Source organism: Sitodiplosis mosellana, unplaced genomic scaffold (assembly GCF_009176505.1).
Source record: "Sitodiplosis mosellana isolate CC-2019 unplaced genomic scaffold, AAFC_SMos_1.0 Smas_scaffold_6226, whole genome shotgun sequence".
NCBI lineage: Eukaryota > Metazoa > Arthropoda > Insecta > Diptera > Cecidomyiidae > Sitodiplosis > Sitodiplosis mosellana.
This window is the reverse complement of record NW_022601467.1, coordinates 17,446,232-17,465,251: the sequence shown is the minus strand read 5'-3', so window position 1 is coordinate 17,465,251 and position 19,020 is coordinate 17,446,232. Positions and strand designations below refer to the sequence as shown.

General features: G+C 37.6%; 1 protein-coding gene across 14 annotated transcripts in view; it reads left to right on the top strand.

Moving 5' to 3' along the window:
* The window catches only part of LOC129579330 (polypyrimidine tract-binding protein 1), a 209,128-nt gene that overhangs the window by 107,050 nt on the left and 83,058 nt on the right, over positions 1-19,020 (top strand). For 3 of the 14 annotated variants that reach the window (XM_055469323.1, XM_055469322.1, XM_055469321.1), the window contains exon 1: positions 17,005-17,872. The exons of 9 other annotated variants lie outside the window; for them this stretch is intronic. The gene's annotated coding sequence lies outside the window, so the exon portion shown is untranslated. Of the gene's footprint in view, positions 1-9,051; positions 9,479-9,951; positions 17,873-19,020 lie in introns of those variants that run through there. 2 more of the 14 variants (XM_055469334.1, XM_055469333.1) reach the window with 2 other exon arrangements.

Genomic DNA, 19,020 nt, shown 5'->3' with positions numbered 1-19,020 from the left:
GAGAGAGAGAGAGAGAGAGAGAGAGAGAGAGAGAGAGAGAGAGAGAAGGAGCACAATCAATATGCTGAGTGATTTTTAAAATATTGTACATGATCGCATCAAATCCGAATTTTAAGCAGCTTGTTGAAAAAAGAGGAGAATTGTCCATGTTGTTTAGCAGCATACACTGCAAACAGTGTCCTTCCGCATTTCTTTTCCTTCGAATTCGAAGCAATTCACAATTCACTGCAGCATTATGAACAAAACCGTCTATTTCAATGTTTTCTTTTCTGTGCGTGTGTGTATAACGTAGCATTTCACATCCCGTCTCGACTCTTACTCTGCGATTTTCCCATTTGATTTTACTCGCCAAAATCGTTTCCCTATTAATGTAAATGTCTCAAATCATAACCTTTTTCATAACGACATAAATATTTCATAACGACAAAGGCCAACGAACATCTCGGGCAAACAAATATTCGACATAAGAATTCATAAAAGCTTTTATATTTCAGTTATTAGCTGTTGTTTCTTTTATTAAAAATATATTTCAAACATACGTTTACCGATGGCTCAGCATCTCAGCATTTCATACCTGCGGATATATCCGAGCATATCGACGACACAAGTCATTGTATAAGTGGCGTGCGTTGATGTGCACAGCTACATCGACTACACACAAACAGAGAGCGCAGTGTTTGTTTGTAGTCGATGTAGCTGTGAACATCAACACGCGCCACTTATACAGTGACTTGCGTCGTCGATATGCTCGGATATATCCGCAGATACGAAATGCTGAGATGTTGAGCCATCGGTAAACGTATGTTTGATATTTTTTCAATTGTTGTGCGAAACAAAAGGAAACACATTGGCCACGGAATCAAAATAAAACTTAACAAACAGATGCTTAAGCGCACGCACAAAAACCAAACGAACGAAAAAAACGTGTAAAGGCACGGCGAATGGTAGTAGTTAGTGGAAATCTCTCTCTCTCTCTCTCGGTGTGTGTATTGCGAGAAAATTGAATGAGAAATTTTCATTTCGTATTTTTTGGTTTCGTGGCATTTCGTCAATTTGTTTGTGCACGTTTCTTTCGTTTTCCACTTCGTTTGTTTTTTATGGTGTACAATGTTTCATTGTACGATACAGTAATTCCGAACAGATCGACGATGAAAACGGTAAACATTGCGACAAGCGACAAGTAGCAAAGTAATAGCACAGCTACAACGCACATATACCAGCCGAATAGGAAGAAATGGCACGAAGAAACAAATCTATCAACGATAAAATACACTTTGGCTGCGTTTGTAATACGGCAAAAGGAAAATTAAAAGCACTGAGGATAAAAAAAACAATATCGGCAAAAGTGACGAGAAGAAGAAGAAAACATGCGCAAGTAGTACGCACTCATTTTGTATTGGGCGATCGGAGAGCAATGGCAAGTGCAGAATACACTCGCCGTGGCACACACCATCAACAGTGACAAAATCCACGTCGAAAGGCACAAATAAAACGAAAATAAAATCGTATCTTCTGTTGGTGCGCGCAAATATACACACACTTTCCTTCGCTTCTTTCATACGCTAAGTTGCGTCCTTTATTACGTTTTGATTTTTTTTAATTCAGCCGCTTCTTTGGCGTTTTTCTTCTTCTAGAATTTTTCACTCACTTCACCGTGTGGCTCTGCCTCTCGTGCAGTCGGCTGCTCGCCAGAAATTATTTCACTGAATATTTTTGCGGTGGAGATGAAAGCCAATAAATAAGAATTATACCGCCCGTTGTAATCGAACGTTTTCGCTTGTCTAGATATCGATACACAATATTTAAGTGACAGATTTTCTCATTTTGCTTTTTTTCCGTCAGCGCGGCCAGCAGCGCGGCAGCTTTTTTTTTCTTCCTTCGGTTTTGCCACTCTAATTTTAATAATAATAACATCGACGAAATGCGTCATGTGCAACGCGTTGCTCAAAACACGACCGATTGAAATGTGACAGGCGGCACAAATCACACCGAATGAATCTCTTTCGATTTTTTTTTCGCCGCTCCTTTGTTTCGTATTGAATTTTTATTTGACCTCAGTTGGGCGAAAAAAAAGGAAGAAGAAAAAAAAGCGCCATCAACGCTCACAAACGACAAATGACAGGCCAACATTTCAATATAGAAAATCCACGTCGATCATGGATTTTTTTTTTCATCATGTTATTCTATCATTTCTTTGTCCGCAATTTTCTCGTTTTCATTTATCGAACGCCAAACATGATTGAGACCGATATGGTACAGTTTCAATGCCACAATTTTTCGGCCAAAAGTTTTATCAATTTGTGGTGCGTGTACAAGCTATTGTTTTACTTGATGGCTTGAGGATGATGATCAATGCCAAAATAGCAACAGCTTAAACAAAAATATGACTTTTTCCCACCGATTTAAACCCAAGTTTTAATGATACACCCCATCCGAGTTTCAGACGTATTGTTTACGCAAGAGACATGGGTAAAATGCTGCCCTTGTACTTTTGTGCTTTAAATCAAAAAAATAGCTACTATGCGAGATTGATTAGGAAAAACAGGTAGAAAGAAAGAACGACAGAGAGAGAGAGAGAGAGAGAGAGAGAGAGAGAAAATGCACGCAATTCCATTTGAATCTCGAAAAATTTGAAACTCTTTTGCGGGGTAGATTTGAATCGTTGACTCGAACGGATTTGCTAAAAACTGTATTATATGGTTCGTGTGTCAATCCGTATGTTTCGCATTCGCATAGAATTTAGCTTGTGCCCGCCAAGTTTATGCCAATGCCGTTTTCACTCAACGTTTCGCACAGAAACCAACCGGAATTTATACGGCAACCGAAAATGGAAAATGGAAAAAGTACAAAAGGATGGGGAAAATCCATGTGAGATAGAAATTAGAAGTTTTAAATAACCTTCACGCTTCATTTGAGCCATGATTTATTCTTATTTAATTTATCTTTCATGCATAGCCCAATTCATTAATCAAGTTACCTGAACTGAGCGGCGGCGGCAACGGCACCACCACCAGCAGTAGCACCAACAACAATTTTACCTACTGAAACATTGTAGCATTACGTGCTTTGGGTGGCGTCAGCAGCGATGGTGGCACAGATGAGGAGCATAAAGATATTATCGCTACAATTTTCTATAAAATTAATGTTTTCTTAGGCAAGACTAGATGTGTCTAGCTCTCTTATTCTCTGTGTCTCGTCTCGAATCAAGCGCAGCTAAGCCTTGATCCAGTGCTTCGCAACGGAAATAACAAAGCCGCTCATATCTCATCTATGCAACATAACAAACATTTTATGCATTGTTTCTCGTCTCCTGTTTGATAAGCGACTGTTATGTGCTGCCTCTTGTTTATTTCCAACGAGAGAAACACAGCGCACACGAATGAATTTCATTTGTAAACTTTTTTGTTTCTTCTTAAAAATACACATTCTACCTGATTAATTGCGCCAATGTAACGTCAACACCGAGTTGCCGAGTCGTCGTCGTGGGTATAGTATAAAATTCACTATGGTGGCATCAAATTTCTGTGTGTGCATATGTGCGTGTGCTCAAGTCGATGCAATTCAGAACCGATGGGAATTTCAAGCGTTTGGCTCAATATTTAATTATTTCTGCACATTTTTGGCATCACGTTTTCGGTGCAACTGGTCGTCATTTGCCTCGAAAACGATTATTTAATTAGAATTTGAGCGTTCGGAAATGAAATGAGCATCTAGAGAGCTTTACCAGTGACTCATTCGGGTCAGATGCATCACCTCATTTTTTTCCCCTTTCTTTCTAGTTGAGTCTCAGTGTAAAATGATCAAAGCGAATTGTTGTTCCAAAATACAAGAAACGGTTTAAATTAGCAAAAGTAGAAATTCATTTCAATTTCGGTTGACGATGTGAACTTTATGCAATGTGTGTGTGCAATGTCTACCATCACCTTCCTCCGCATACACATACACTGTCAGGCAACAGTTCCACACACTATAAATCCATCCCATACATAATGCGGAGAGCAAATGTAATTGTAGCAATGCGTTTCAATGGCTTTCTATTTTTAAGCACACTACTTGAACTAAGCCGAACATTGGAATCCCCGATCCAGTAAATAGAATGCAAACGAATCTCGCTCACATCGGTAACACACCAAGAGCAACAACAGCAGAAGCAGCAGCAGCGGCGACAGCGGCAGCAACAACAACCGAATTCGAGACACACAAAAAAATGAGGAGAAAATGCCTTTTGAAACAGAACAACAGCGTATCCGTCTTTAACGTGCCATTGTTCGTCTCTCTTCAGTTTATTTCTCTCTGTGTAGCGCGCCGTGTTTCGGATTGGACGATTTCCCCTTACGCAAGACAACAAATATCGTTGTCTTGCTCATCGCTTCGCCGCTCGGCCACCACATATGCAGTGATTGGTTGTTGTTGCCTTTGCTTTAAACATGCACTAGTTGCGCGTATTTGCGAAAAATCACAGACAACCTGTTACATGAGATAAATGAGTTTTTTGGCTTCGATTTGGCACATTTCACACCATTTGATGTATGACTCTTTTATTTTGTAGCCGTTCACGCGATTTTGCCCAGGCCTACCGCGAGACATTGCCAACAGAACAAAGCGCACAGAACGGAGCGCGAACAGGTCGAGCGAGAAGAACGGCGGAAAAAAATAATCCAATAAACGAATCGTTGTTCGATAAAATTTCACATTTCAAATATAAATACCAATATATTCGGAGAGCATTATAAAAATCACACACATTAAATCAGCACATGAGCACGTACACACATTTATATACGTATGAGTGAGAATTTTCGATGATTTTAAATGGTTTATTTCAATCGGGTGTATCTTTTTTTCCTTTCGAGCAATTGTTAATGAAAATCGAGTAAGTGAATTGATTCCGTTTTTTTTTCCACAACACACATGCTTCGTATGCTTGTTGAGTATTTAATGAACATGCTTGGAAGTGGCCATAAATTAGGGGTTAAAGTGGCTAAAATGAAATAATAAATCGAATGCCAACCAATATTAGGTGCAAACCAATAACATTACACATACACACCCAAACGAAGCCATTAATTAAAAACATCGCAGTGCATTTAAAGCGTATACCGTTGAAATAGTAAATTCTTTGGAAAAATGCCCATCAGCTCAAAAAGGTTAATGTAGCTTTTTCGATCAAAGTTTTTTTTTTCACAGCAATTGCCTGTGTACGTATATGCAAGTATACTCGGAAAGCTCTGATTAATTTATAATTTGGTGCAATTCCACGATGCCCGTCATCAATAGCCTTTTTGATTGATTCGCTGCTATATAGCATTTCGTTTGAACTGTTCGGGTTGGGTTTTTCTTCAAAAATCATGCCATCAAGTATACGATGTGCGTCAATATTTATTATTACTTGTTTTCAGTGCAATATGCATTCGTTTGAAAATTAAAAGAACTCTACTTGAGGCGCACCATCAATAGTTGAATCATTAGTAATTGTAATTTGATTACAGTAAATTCAAAAAAATTCACTTTTTGCGCCGCTTCAAAGCACAGTCCGTGTTTTGTCCCGAAATGATTATTCGATATTCGTGCATGCAGTTGAAATGTGCGCTTTGAGCCAAAAACATAGGCGCCTCTCTCGTATGTGTGCGTGTGTGGTCACACCGAAACGGAAAATGTACTGGTTGCCATTGTGCCATGCAAATCAGCGAAACGTGAAATACCTGTTGGAGTTTATTTGAACTATTTACCTAAATAATGTGATTTCAATTACGAATGGTTGGCAGCCTTTCTGCTTTTTCATTTGGCCGCTTTAAGCGGAAAATTCTCCGTTGCACCAATACAAAAGCTCCCGCACACACTGCAACTCTTTCTCTCTCTCTCTCTCCGTATGTGTGTGGGTCTTTCTATGTAAAGCACAACGATCACCGACCATCAACGATAAAGCGTACATCATGAAAGCGCGCGCGTCTAACTAACTACACCTCTAGCCCTCCCGCCCTTTCTCGCTTCCATCCCCATTCGCACATTGAATGCAACACAGAGAAGGAGAGAGTGAAAACCATAAACGTGCACGTAACGGCAATAGATAAATATGAATCGGTTGTAATGCGATTTAAGGACAAAAACTGCATACAAAACGATGGGGTGAAAGAGAGCGATACATTTTTCGCCGTGCTTATCGCTCTGCAACAAAACAAAAAGAGTGCAGTAAACATACGTGAACGAACGCAACGCACGAAGAAGATTCATGCGATGCGAGTTGAAAAATAAATATGGTCACGGACGGGTATTTTAGTGCAATCATTCTGGTAAATGATAAGCACCAAAGATACGTAGATAGACATGTGCTTCGTGTATCTAATAAACCCTGATTGCTGTGAATTACATAACTGCAAACACTTTTGCTTAAGCAATGGCTACTATTTTTTTTATCCTCTGTTATTGCTGCTACGGCTTCGGCAAATGCTGTTGCTGTTCGGATGTTGCTGTTTGCAGTAGTTGTTGTTGCTGCTGCTGCTATGCGACCTTTTATGTTATTTACCATTCAGAGAGACAGATGAACGCGCACTTGTAATTTGTACCGCACGTTGCCACTGAAGAATTATGTACACACATGGGCATGGATGGCAAGTGAAAGACTGAAAGCGGTTGGAGGAAAAAGCGAAAGAGAGAGACGAAAAAAAGAAGAATGGCAACTACCAAGAAGAACCGGTATGATTTTAATAAATGGGCAATTTGAATGAAATTGAAAATGGTGAGCTCAGCACAGCCTGAGAGAATGACTGTGACTGGACGAACGAATAACACACAACAAGAACCAAGCATTGATGGAGAAAATCCATGGGCTGATTGCTCGTCTGTCTAATCCGCATGAAATGTTCTTAGTGTCGTTTAAAAAGCGGTTTAGCGAAAATCGCGAAATCGTTACTAACTGAAACACGGCCCTCTCTTGCATGTGATAAAAGTCTCAGTCACACAGGAATGAAGCGAGTTATGGCGGACAGAGGAAGCAAAATGGCAAAGGCAAAAAAAAAATTCGTACACCTGAGCAAGGTTTGTATGTAAAAACAGCAAATGTTACTGCAATTCTTGTCATTTTTCTATCCATTTTATGCTTGACATGCTTTTCAGATTCACAGCCCGGTTTCTCGAGCACTGAACATGTAAACGAGAAGGAAAAAAAGCATCGGATGTATGTTGCCTTGGTCCTTCGACCAGAGAAATGTTTCCTTGTTTTCAAAATTCTTTTGAATTCAGCTATTTGTACCGCAGCTTTTGGAGTTTGTTCCATTTTTTTCGGCGAGTACATCCAATGGAATAAGGTTAACACACAAACACATACACCGAACAATTGCCGAATCTTTAGATTATGAGCAAAAGAAAAGAAGAAAAAACTAGTCGAAATTGCATAGAGAATTTGTTGATTGTTTGCTCCGATTCCTTGGTGACGCGCATTTGTGCGGTAACAAACAAATGGCCCCGATTCAATGCATTGAATGCAATCAACACACATCATAGATGCACATAAAGCATTGATGAGAGCGAGTGATTTGGGGTTTTAAAGGCCCCTAGAATAATCACACAATAATAATCGCTACGAGAGAGATCACCTTCGTCGACGAACTGATGAAAGTTGTCGTTTGTCGTTGCTGAAGATGAACAACAGCGACAACAATATAAATACGTGTACCAACGAGAAAGTATGTTGTATGGCACAGCAACATACACACACCGGGCTGCTATATACCATTTCAAACGGTTTGCATCGAGTGTTCGTAAAACTCGCAATTTTCGCACACAAGTGCTTGGGAAAAAAAGCATATAGCACGGAACAGCGTGCACATATATCAATAGAGAATGAATAGAGAGGGAGAGAGAAAAAGAGCGCAGATATGGGCTTACGAGAAAATGCAGGTTACTGAAGAAGTTCTCCAACCTGTAATACAATCGAACGTGAATCTCTAGCTCGTACGTACGCAAACAACACGACGGGCGCATCATGATGGTAGAAAAAAAAACCATGAAACCTTAACGAGAGAAATAGAAAAGGGAAAAAAACGAAGGCACAAGACGAATAGATAGAAAAATGATGAAGAGAAGAAAAGAAAAGAAAAGCAAAAGAAGTGGCAAGAAAGAAGAAGGAAGAGAGACGAAAGAGAGAAAAAAATGAAATAAGAAGAACGAAGAAATAAACGAAACCACCAGCAACATCAAAAATAGCTGGCTTCGGCACCGATCAGACGAATGGAAAATGTGTGTGCACGTAGATTATAAAGGGGAGTAAGGAATGCGTGCGAAATATTCTCTCTTCATCGTCGTTGTCGGTGTCCATTGTGTGTTTGTGTGTGTCGCACCGTGCGATGGATAGACGTAGCACATGAACAGTACGGTTTGGTATCCATATATATCGGGAGCGCTGCCACCAAGCAGACCGATAGCTAGATAGTAGGGAAAAAGCGAATACAGATCAGAAAATAGCACAAGCGGAGCGAGAAAAACACATTGGATCTATCGGTATATGTGTCGTGTTCTGTTGCTTCGGTCGTCATCGTCGTCGTCGTCGTTGTTATTGTTGTTGTCGTTGGCGACGTTGATGTGTTGCGTGTGCCGTCGTGTACTTTGGCTGTGTGTTGTTGTTACCTCATCAGGGGAGATGACTGAAGTGGATATTCCGTTCGGCTTTTCATAGCTTGTACACGTACGTGTGGCTGTACAAACGGTGGCGTGTAAATATTGTCGACCGAGTGTGTTTGTGTGTGAGAGAGAGAGAGAGAGAGAGCGAGAGAGTGTGTGTGTATGAGAAGCCAGCGGCAACAGCATAGCATAGCGCCAACAATCCATGGATACAATGCATACACCACACACAATTTGATGTTGATACACGAATTAATTGAACAGAGAAACTTGTGGCTGTGCGCGAAACTGATTCGACGCAGTACCACTATCTCGTGCTCTTTCGCACCGTTGTGCATAATGTGTGTAATGTTGTACTATCTGGTGGTGTATGCCTGTTCTTTTCTATCATTACATTATTTTGCGTGTGGAAACGCATGAAACAAACCGATGGATCAGGTTCAGCACTGGCAAATATTGTCGTTTCGGCAGTGCAGTACGAGCCAAATCTCCTTACTGTGTTCTCTGTGCGCGCTGTGTTGTGTCCTATTCTATGTTCATTCTGTTTTTTCCGTGGGTACGACCGAGTAATATTATTCAATTTCACTTCAGTCTTCATACAGTCTTCGCTTTAACCCGTTCCAATCTGTCCGCCGCTCTTAAAACACAACATCAAAAAATAACAGACAAAAAAAACAATTTTTTTTTCAAGCAACAACCAAAAACAAATTCGTTTAAATCCACATAAATAAATTAAATAAATAAAAACCATACAAAATTCATGAAAATAACGAAACAAAACTAAAAGTCGATAAATTAAACGAGATATTTTGTTTTTCGTTTGTTTGTAAACACAACATTCTATCCACTCCGCATAAAATCGGTACGGTAATAAGTAAATTGCAACAGTTGATTATCTAAATACGAAGAGAAAAAAAAACAGAAAGTATCAAAAGTAAATAAATGATATAGATCAAAATACCAATCAGAGTAAATTGATTTGAAATTTTCATAATATAGAAAAATACAAAACGAAAACCAATTGGCGAATGAATATATTTGAAATTGCAACTGAAACTGAAAAACCACACGCAAAACACGCGTATTCCAAAATATATTGATATATATTTAAACGGGATGAAAGCCGAGAGATAGATTGAAATCTCCGAAAATTCGATTCATTCGGTCGGTCCTATTAGTAGGGATAGATAGAGAAAGAGAGTGAGTGAGCTCCCTCGCTCCCCGAAGCTAAATACGAAAATTCCGCATTTGAACTTGTTATTAAAATTAAATCGCATTTAAAAACATAGATTTTGATTTCAATTGAAAATTGATAAACTTGTGTTGTTTGTTCAGGTTCATATACTACTATATCTATAAAATAGTATCGGTGCTACTGCAATCAAATAACAGAAGAAAAAAAGAAAAACCGTTTCGCTTGCGAAGAGAGATCCGCTATTAAAGGAAGATCATCCATATAGCAAGAGAGAGAGAGAGAGAGAGAGAGAGAGCGAAAGAGAGAGATAAAGAAACACACCGCAACACACGACTTGTTTATTAATTGTTGCTGCTCAACGGCGTCATTCATCACATAAGCAAAAGAAAAACGTGTGCGACCAAATCTATCCCTTAACCAGCGACAAGCATTCAACGGTTCCAATACACCACGTACTCAAAATCATCATTTTTCAATCGAAACTTGTCCTCGCTAATAGATATACCAACCAACTATCACTGGTTTTATATTCGTCGAATTTGATTTGAATTTTTTTTTTCTTGTTTTGACTTCGATTGCTGTCGGTTAATAAATTTGCGTATTCCTCATTCTCTCGCTCTCCTGAATTTTTGCAAAATTCATACGTCAAACTCTGGCCGCGAATAAAAAAACGATTAGCAGGCATCGCTACCACAGCCGATGATAATAATAATCATAAAAACGAAAAATAAAGGACGAAAAACAACAACAACATCCCAATTCAGCCACATTCCATTTCTACATCCTGTGTGCTCTCCTCCTTGACACAAATAAATCATTTTTCTCTTTCATTCCCGTCTCATCTCTCATCACAACACACACACACACACACACACCAACTCATTACACAACTTCATCACCATCATTCACACATCACGAAACCGTTTCACGGAGCGAATAGCAAGAAAAAAAGTGCTGCTTTTGCGAGCGCACCATTCAAAAAAAAAACATTAAGTAACGGCTAGATCGAAACGAAACAATAGCAACAACTTGTACTTTTGTGCTACAAAATACAAACACACATAAGACTTGAACAATTTAAATAACTCAAAAAAACAAATTTTAATCAAGAAAAAAAGAAGAAAAATACCAGCCAGAGCTAAAGCATAACAAACACACTTTTAGTCAATCGCTTGAAGGAAACAAAAATTCGCTTGTTTTCGTCTGCCGGGCGTATTTGTTGCATTTCGCCGAAAAATCACAAGAAATAATTGTCTGACGACAACCAGTCAGTGCGAAACATACGCACACAGTGTGAAAGAGGGAAACACTTTTTGATTATGACTTGGATCATAATATAAACGACGAGGGAAAGAACTTTATTCGAAGCAAAACAAAAGCGAGAAATTGACAAGTAAACACATTTAACAAACTCTGACAGCTACCACTTTTGAATGAATGAACGGCGCTGTCAAGTTATGTAAATAATAGTAAAATCGGGAAAAATAGAATTATACCCGAAAGAACCAACACACACACACACACAAAACAAAACAAAACAAAACAAAAATACCAAATACAGTTGTGAAAGAGTGCATTGATTTAATAAATAGAATTGTTATTTAAATCGTATTAATTAACAAAAAAAAAATTTGCTTTTTGAATGTATATTTGTATATTCAGCCGATGTTTTTGTCTCCATCAAGTTTGTTTGTCTCAAATTGAGTGTGTCCGCATTTAAAGACTCCCCTTTCGAAGAAACACGTTCGTAATTAATACAAATAAACGAAAATTCGAGAGAAAAGCTGACTATTTCTGAGCAATCAAAAAGAAAATTAAATTAAAACCGCCATATCAAAGAAAGGAATAACCGTGAGTAAAACCAAGACCGTTTTTTTTAAACAGCAAAACAGAATAAATCCGTTGTCATCATCATAAAAAAGAGAAAATTTAGTGAAAAACAGTCATAAAATCAGTGTTTAAGTTTAAGAAAATATCCTGAACAACCACTGTTATCAGCTCTTCAGGATTAATTCAGAAAAAAAAAACATTATCATTGAAAGAAATCCAATTTATTTACACGATTTTCAAACACACACACACACATACACACAAAGCAAACACTAAAGTAACCAAAGAATTCGATTTAAGCAGTAAGTAAATTGGTGTATTTTTCAATTGGAAACGAGTATTCATAATTTCGACCTAAGCAATTTTTGTGTACACACTTCAACAGCATCAACTCACATAGAGAACAAGCAACAAGAAAGATGATGTAGCAAGCGTTTACTATTTACATATCACTTTCATAAACAAAATATACACGAAAGATTTCCGAAACAAACAGAAACCAGTACACAAGAGTATTTATAGTTAGTATAGTTCGAACTGGGGCGGTTGTCGTATTTTGCATACTGTTTGATCGATCCTGTTGCTTACCGGCAAATTCTTGATCATACTCACAAAGCGACGCCGACGTGTTGACACATTTCCGAATTTTTTTTTCACCAAATTTTCACCATTCACACACACACACACGCTCACATAATCAAACGAAACAATTTTATCAAACACCGCGTGTTAAGGGAATATTTTATTTTCTGTGTAGATTTTAGCATAATTGAGATCAAAGTAAGAAAATTTTCTGATATTTATATTTGAAAAGTGAAAAAAAAAACGCAGCTTTGAAAATCAAAGCACCGAACGAACGGAATTACATTTAGGTGAAACATTTGTGTTTCTGTTCATAGCTCACCGTAGTTTAAATATTGTGAACTTGAGAAAAATTAGCCAAGATTAGCTAGACTAATTAAATTTAGTCACAAAAAAAGAATTTAAGAATTTCGAGTGTTGTTGTACATGCACTTGATGTGTAATAATTTATATATGTAGGTTAAACATTTGAACATTTTGATTTCTTTTTATTTCTTATTTATAAGATCAAGATCGCGTTTCGACAATCAAAATCATAGATTTAATCAAAGAAACCAATCAAACTTAATCAAATAGAAACCTAAGACAATCTTTTTCGCCAAAAATCTTTACACTCATCAACTCTCTCACACACACACACACACACAAACTAATTCTGTGTTCTACAACTATTTTTCCCCATCTTTAATAGCATAGATTTTAAAACGTCACGTTATACAAATGACAAGTGTCATATGAATAATTGCAGCAAGTGTATTATATATGTGATTGATAGACAAATTGTATTTAATTGATAGGGACAATCTTAATAGGCAGTTTATATAGTACATAATATCGAACGGTACAATTCACGCACACCTCTTTGTTAATCATTGATGAGCGGTGTTCTCTGAAGAAGTATCCAGGCTAAATATTTGGTGTGAAACGGCAATTTCTAACAGCAGAAAAGAAAATCAAACTCTTTTTCGACAATCTGTTTTACGGTGAACGCTCAGCCTGAGGCGCCACTAACACATAACAATTTGATCGAAAGCGTCAATATCTGAATGAGTAAAGCGTAATTTTGGAAAAGCGCACAAAAAAGCACGCAATTTGCAAAGCGAACATAAATCGAAAGATTTTGCTTACAAAAAAAAATAAAACAACATCAGTCTGCAAGTAAATCGATTCAGTCGGTTAGATACGGTTTATTAGCAAATATTTAAACAAAGCGAACGATTGAAACAGATCTAATAAGCCCAAAAACTGAAAACCACAACCAAATCAAAGCGGAAAATAGGAACGAAAAATCGAAATCGAACTACCCGAGCGGTTGAGCCAAAAAGAGAAAAAAAACGCGAGCGAAAAGAAAAGAAAAACCCGTACGGTTTAAAAATCTAGAAAAATAAACAAGAATTTAATCTAGAGGGAATATATAGTGATATTTTTAAGTCAATATTAATTTATTATTGAGATAAAAGCAACACAGAAGGAAACAAAAGCAAAACCACACACACACACACAGCCGAATTTATATACGTGTAGAGACGGTACTTTTTTCATCTTGTTTAGTCTTTCTTGCGCGACGGTAATCTCTTCTGTCCCTGTTTCTATCTCAAATCGCGTCGTGCTAGCTCGTTCACTCGCTCACTCGGTGGTCGCCCGGTTCGTTTAGTCAGTCAGTCATTCAGTCAAATAAACATATACAAATATTGTACGCGATATTTCGCGAAGCGAACTTAAAACACCACGAAAGCGAACAAACGTGCAACCGAAACAAACTTTAGGAAATTTATTTGTGCATTGGTTGGTGTCCGTGTCTCGACAAACTCATTCGCCAAGAAGTCATATATTTCTTGGATTGTACACTTTTCGGGATACAACAACAACAACTACAGAGGAAAAAGAATAAGAAAAAACGAACGAGAAAAAATATTTGTACATTTTTTCATATTTCAACACAAATAAATCAGAATCAACGTCATCTAAATGTATTTGGATAAGCGGCAAAATTCGCTAGTAAAAGAAAGAAAAAAGATAAAATAAAAAGCGAATCATCTATATACCGCGCAACTCATACACACAGCTAACATCTACACATACACGTTAGTAACTAAAACAAAACGACGGCGGCAAGCGCAGCAAAAAGCTGATAACTGATACATATAGTTTGTTTGTTTTTTTTCTCTTCAATTTCGTTTTGTTTAACTGCTGCTCTTTCTAGCATTTACAAACACGTTAAACCGTATTGTTCAGTTCCGAGCTGGAATGAACAAAAAATGCTTTTAAATAAACACAGCATTTTTGTTTTGCGCTGTCATAAATAGAGTGAAAGAGAGAGACAGAGACAGAGAAAGAGAGAAGTTCTGATTTTTTTTTGTTCATTCATTCCTGAGATCAAGTTCTGGAACACACATAATATATTCGGTTGGCGAGACGGTGTGTGCGTTGCATATACACACGGATTCGCGCGCGCAATTCTTGCTCTCGTCTCTATTTTGGTACGGACGAGAAACAGAGAAAAAAAAACAAGAAAGAAAGAAAGAACAAAACGAAGAGGCAGAGTGTTCCATACTAGCGAATTGTTTTGTTTTTCTCGAATTGCATTGCAATTTACTGTGTGTATGCAGTGTCAGTATTAAGCGCTGTGGACCATTCTCGGTGTATGCGTGTGTTTAGATAATTATTGAACACGTCAACCAACCACCACCAACACCACCGCCACTCGGCCAATTTCCTTCACACAAACGCATACGCGCGCGATCATCATTGCCGAAGAAGAAATGAAAAGCGAATCATAAGAGAAATTAGTTGAAAAGCAAATTCTCTCTCGGTGTGTCTTAGAACACAACAGCTAACCAACTTGCTATTTTAATGCAAGTGTAGTAGTTTGCTATCTATAGCTTATTCGCGCTTTGGCTTTCTTCGTCAGTGTGCAACGCTGAAAAAGTTTTCAAGCAGAGCAACGCGAAATATAGGAAGAAAAAAAAACACACACACGCCACGATACAAACACAGAAAGAAAGAGAAAAAAGAAAGAAAACAAAGCAGAAACAGAAATAAGACAAGAGAAGTGTTCATCTCAACTACGATTAACAGCGAACGAAAGAGCCAACAATTTGTGTTCTTCTTCTTCTTCGTTTCGTCGTTGGCTGTCTTTTTCATTTGTAGAAAAAGGAGCACAGACCGATTGAAATAGGAGCGTTTCGCATACATAAATACAAAATCACATTTGCAGACACTCGCCAAAAGTCGTGCATCAGTTGAAGTTGCATTTTCTCGCGTAGATAGGCGACAGCGAGAGCGAGAGAGAGAGAGAGAGAGAGAGTGAGAGAAAGAAAAAAAAGGCAAAACCGGTTTGTGTTACACACGAACCTTGCATCTTCTTTCGCATCATTTGCTGCATTCTGTTCGTTGGCTTTTATAGCATTTGCATTGTGTGTATGCTTTAGATGGAATTTCTTCATACTTTTTCCTATTCGAATTTGTAGCATCTTTTATGCTCTGAACAGAAAGCAGCAGTAAACACACAAGATAAAGAATCGAACACACGAAATAAAGAAAAGAAAAGAACGAAGCACACCATCAAACAACGCAGCACAGAAGAGAGAAGAAAAAAACAGTATTACTGGGCTTTGTGTGTGCGTGCGCACGACTAGTAGTCGGTTTTTTTTAAAGAGCACATAGGCATTTCAATAGTTGTTGCAAACGAAGAAGTGCATTTTCAACGCGTTTCATTCGAATTGATTCGTTCGTGGTTTTTAGCTCGATGTAATCATTTATTTGGAACAATTTTCGAATTCTTGCCAGCTCTCAGAAACGACGCGCCGCTGATCAGATTGTTTTTGTTGTTGTTGTTGTTGTTGTTGTTGTTGTTTCAAACAGCCTTTGCCCAACAAACAAAAATCATTTAAACCGAACACAAGTAAATCAACACAATTTTTGTGTGAATCGAACAAAGTGTTCGAATTTAAACGAATTTAATTAATCCATTAGAATACGATACGATCGTCAGGCGAAAGAAATTTAGGTGCTTTCAGTGCAATATCTAGTATAGCCAATCGTGATTGACATTTAAAAGGAAAGAAAGAAAGATAATCAAAATAATAAAAAAGAGCTATATCAAAGACCGTGAATTAAGAAAAAAAAACTCAGTAAAACGCATTACAAATAGGTTATTTCAATCAACACCATCACATTCTGTTCGTTATTGATTGAATAGAAGAACAAAAACGAAGTGTCAAAGTCATATATTTATTCGGAGAATACCATCAAAAATCCAAAAGGATTCGTGAACCTAATCACTTTAATTGGATGTGTTATACTTGTCAACAATATCGCTTTTGTGTGAGATTTGTTTTGGTTTTGTTTCTGTGTGCTCAATAAAACGATCCATAAGCGCATTTCACAAAAACAAAAGTCAAAATAAGTTGCTATCCCTGGTGAATACAGTGGATGAAGAACCGAAAGAGAGAAATAGAAAAAAAAATACGAAAAAAGGCATAACAAACATAGTAGAGGCACGTGACGTTAAATCCATATTGCTATGCAACACATTTAATATATCTAAATACCTGAAGAATATTTGAAATTTTGTCATTTCGGCAAACAAAACACGTACCAAAAGTGACAACTATCGCATTTTGTTGTGCGTGAAAAGCAAAAGCATTTTGCAAAAAGCCACACGACACAACTCTGTGTGCTGAATTCACTGTAGTGACAAGACCAAATACACGAATCAAACAGAGAGATAGAGAGAGAGAAAGAGAGAAAAAAAACCCACTTAAACAAAATAAAACAAAACAGAAATCGAAAAGAATCGAGTCGAAGCGAAAGACAGAAAGAGAGAGAGAGAAGAAAGAACAAGTTACGAACGAAAGGTGAAAGTGTTGAACTGGAATTTAATTGAATTAAATCAAGCGGAACGTAAAACTTATCGAGAACTTAGAAAAACGCATAGATTCGTCACAACGTATTTCCCAGGCAGCCTCGCAACACGTCCACTGTATGTGACACAACCGTTTAGTCTGTTCAAATCAAGCGATTGTAATCCAAGTGTGGTTGTGCATCAGGCCAACGCATTCAATACATACATAGCAAATAATAATACCAATCAGAATAATAGCACACAAGCAAACTTTTATCGCCGTCATCACACCGTCTATTCGCATAGTTACGCGTGGAACTCACTAACAAATCCCAATTTATACCCAAATCAATACACATTCTATCCAACACCACCACTAGCACTACCACCACCGACACCAATAACCAATAACCCAATTGTATCCCATCCACTGAATCCTCCTCATCATAATAACAGCAATTATTGTGTACATGATCAACAATATGTTAATCTTCGCATTAAAATAAAACCGAATACGAACAACGTCGGCCAGAGTACACAAGCGATCGTTGTTGCATCCGCGAATGAAAAAAGCAGCGCCGGCCATTGCACAGCGACCGATATCCAAATCAATTCAAGGCAATTGCTAACCGATTCGGCGATAGCGACACAAGCAGCCATCACATCAGTAGCATCAACCACAGCCACATCGAATCATCAATCGATTTATGATTACTTGCTTAATAATCCCAGTGCCAATTTGTTCACAGACAGTGGTATTTCACAATTTGTGCAACTGTGCATATTAACGAACGTTCAGGACGGTAATTGCAAATGATTGTTTTAATGATTTAAAACAAAACCAAACAAAAAAGAGCCCCCCCCCCCAAAAAAAAGAAAAGAAAAACCAAAATGGCCATTTTCTTTTTAGAAACCAAAGAGAAAAAAAAACGATCGAACGTAACAATTTTCCATCGGAATGTTTATAAGCAAAACATAGAGAGAGAAAATCATCAATTCCGAAAGTAAATGAAATCAATTGGAATATTTGATTTGCTGCCTTTTACCAGCAAGCCGCCCATAATCTCATTTTCTATTCAATGCATTCGGCTCGAAAAATGAAAGCCAAACATTCCATTTTCAAATCAAACAGATTTTCCCCATGCATTTTTACATTTGCATGCTAACGCATTTTCAGTTGGTTTTCCATCATTGTTTGTTGGCAAAAAGCGCGCGTGGTTTATATCATACTGGCAATCGGCATTTGAAAATAAGATCCATACATACACTAAATTTCAAACTAAATCTCCCGAAAATGCGCAACCATGAAATATTCAACAATTTGCTCAACACAAAAATCTTGACTGAATTCATTTTGCCAAAAACGCATTCCAGATTCATGGCTTAACTATTCCCGTTTCATTGCGATTCGCATTCACGCATCGATCAAAACCCGTTGTTGTGCCGTTGTTCAACAACAAAAGCAACCACCGCCACAACAATCTCGTCATTTATTCCACTATAAACAAATGATAATCGAACGTGCTGCGAATCACATATAACTGTCAACGGTGCAATAAACACGGAAACGAAATTTGATGAATGCAATCAGCATTAAATAATAGTCTTAATCACATCTGTTCAACACAATATACACTCTGATAAAATACGGACATATGTATATGTATAATCGTTATGATGAGGCCGAATTATTGCGAAGATTTCTCTCAATTTCCGCGAATCGAATTGACTCCGGTGTCTGAGTGTCTGGCAACATTGCACAATTTGCTATTTCGGAATTAATTGATTAAGAAACGATCGTAAAACGTTTTATTTTTTTGGTTAAAATATTTAAATCTTGTAAGCGCATAAAAATCGCACTTCATGACGCTCATTTAAATGCTTTTGTTCCTAAATGATAACTGCAAATTGCCATGTGTTCAGAAGTGCTCTTCGTGTAAATTTTTTATTT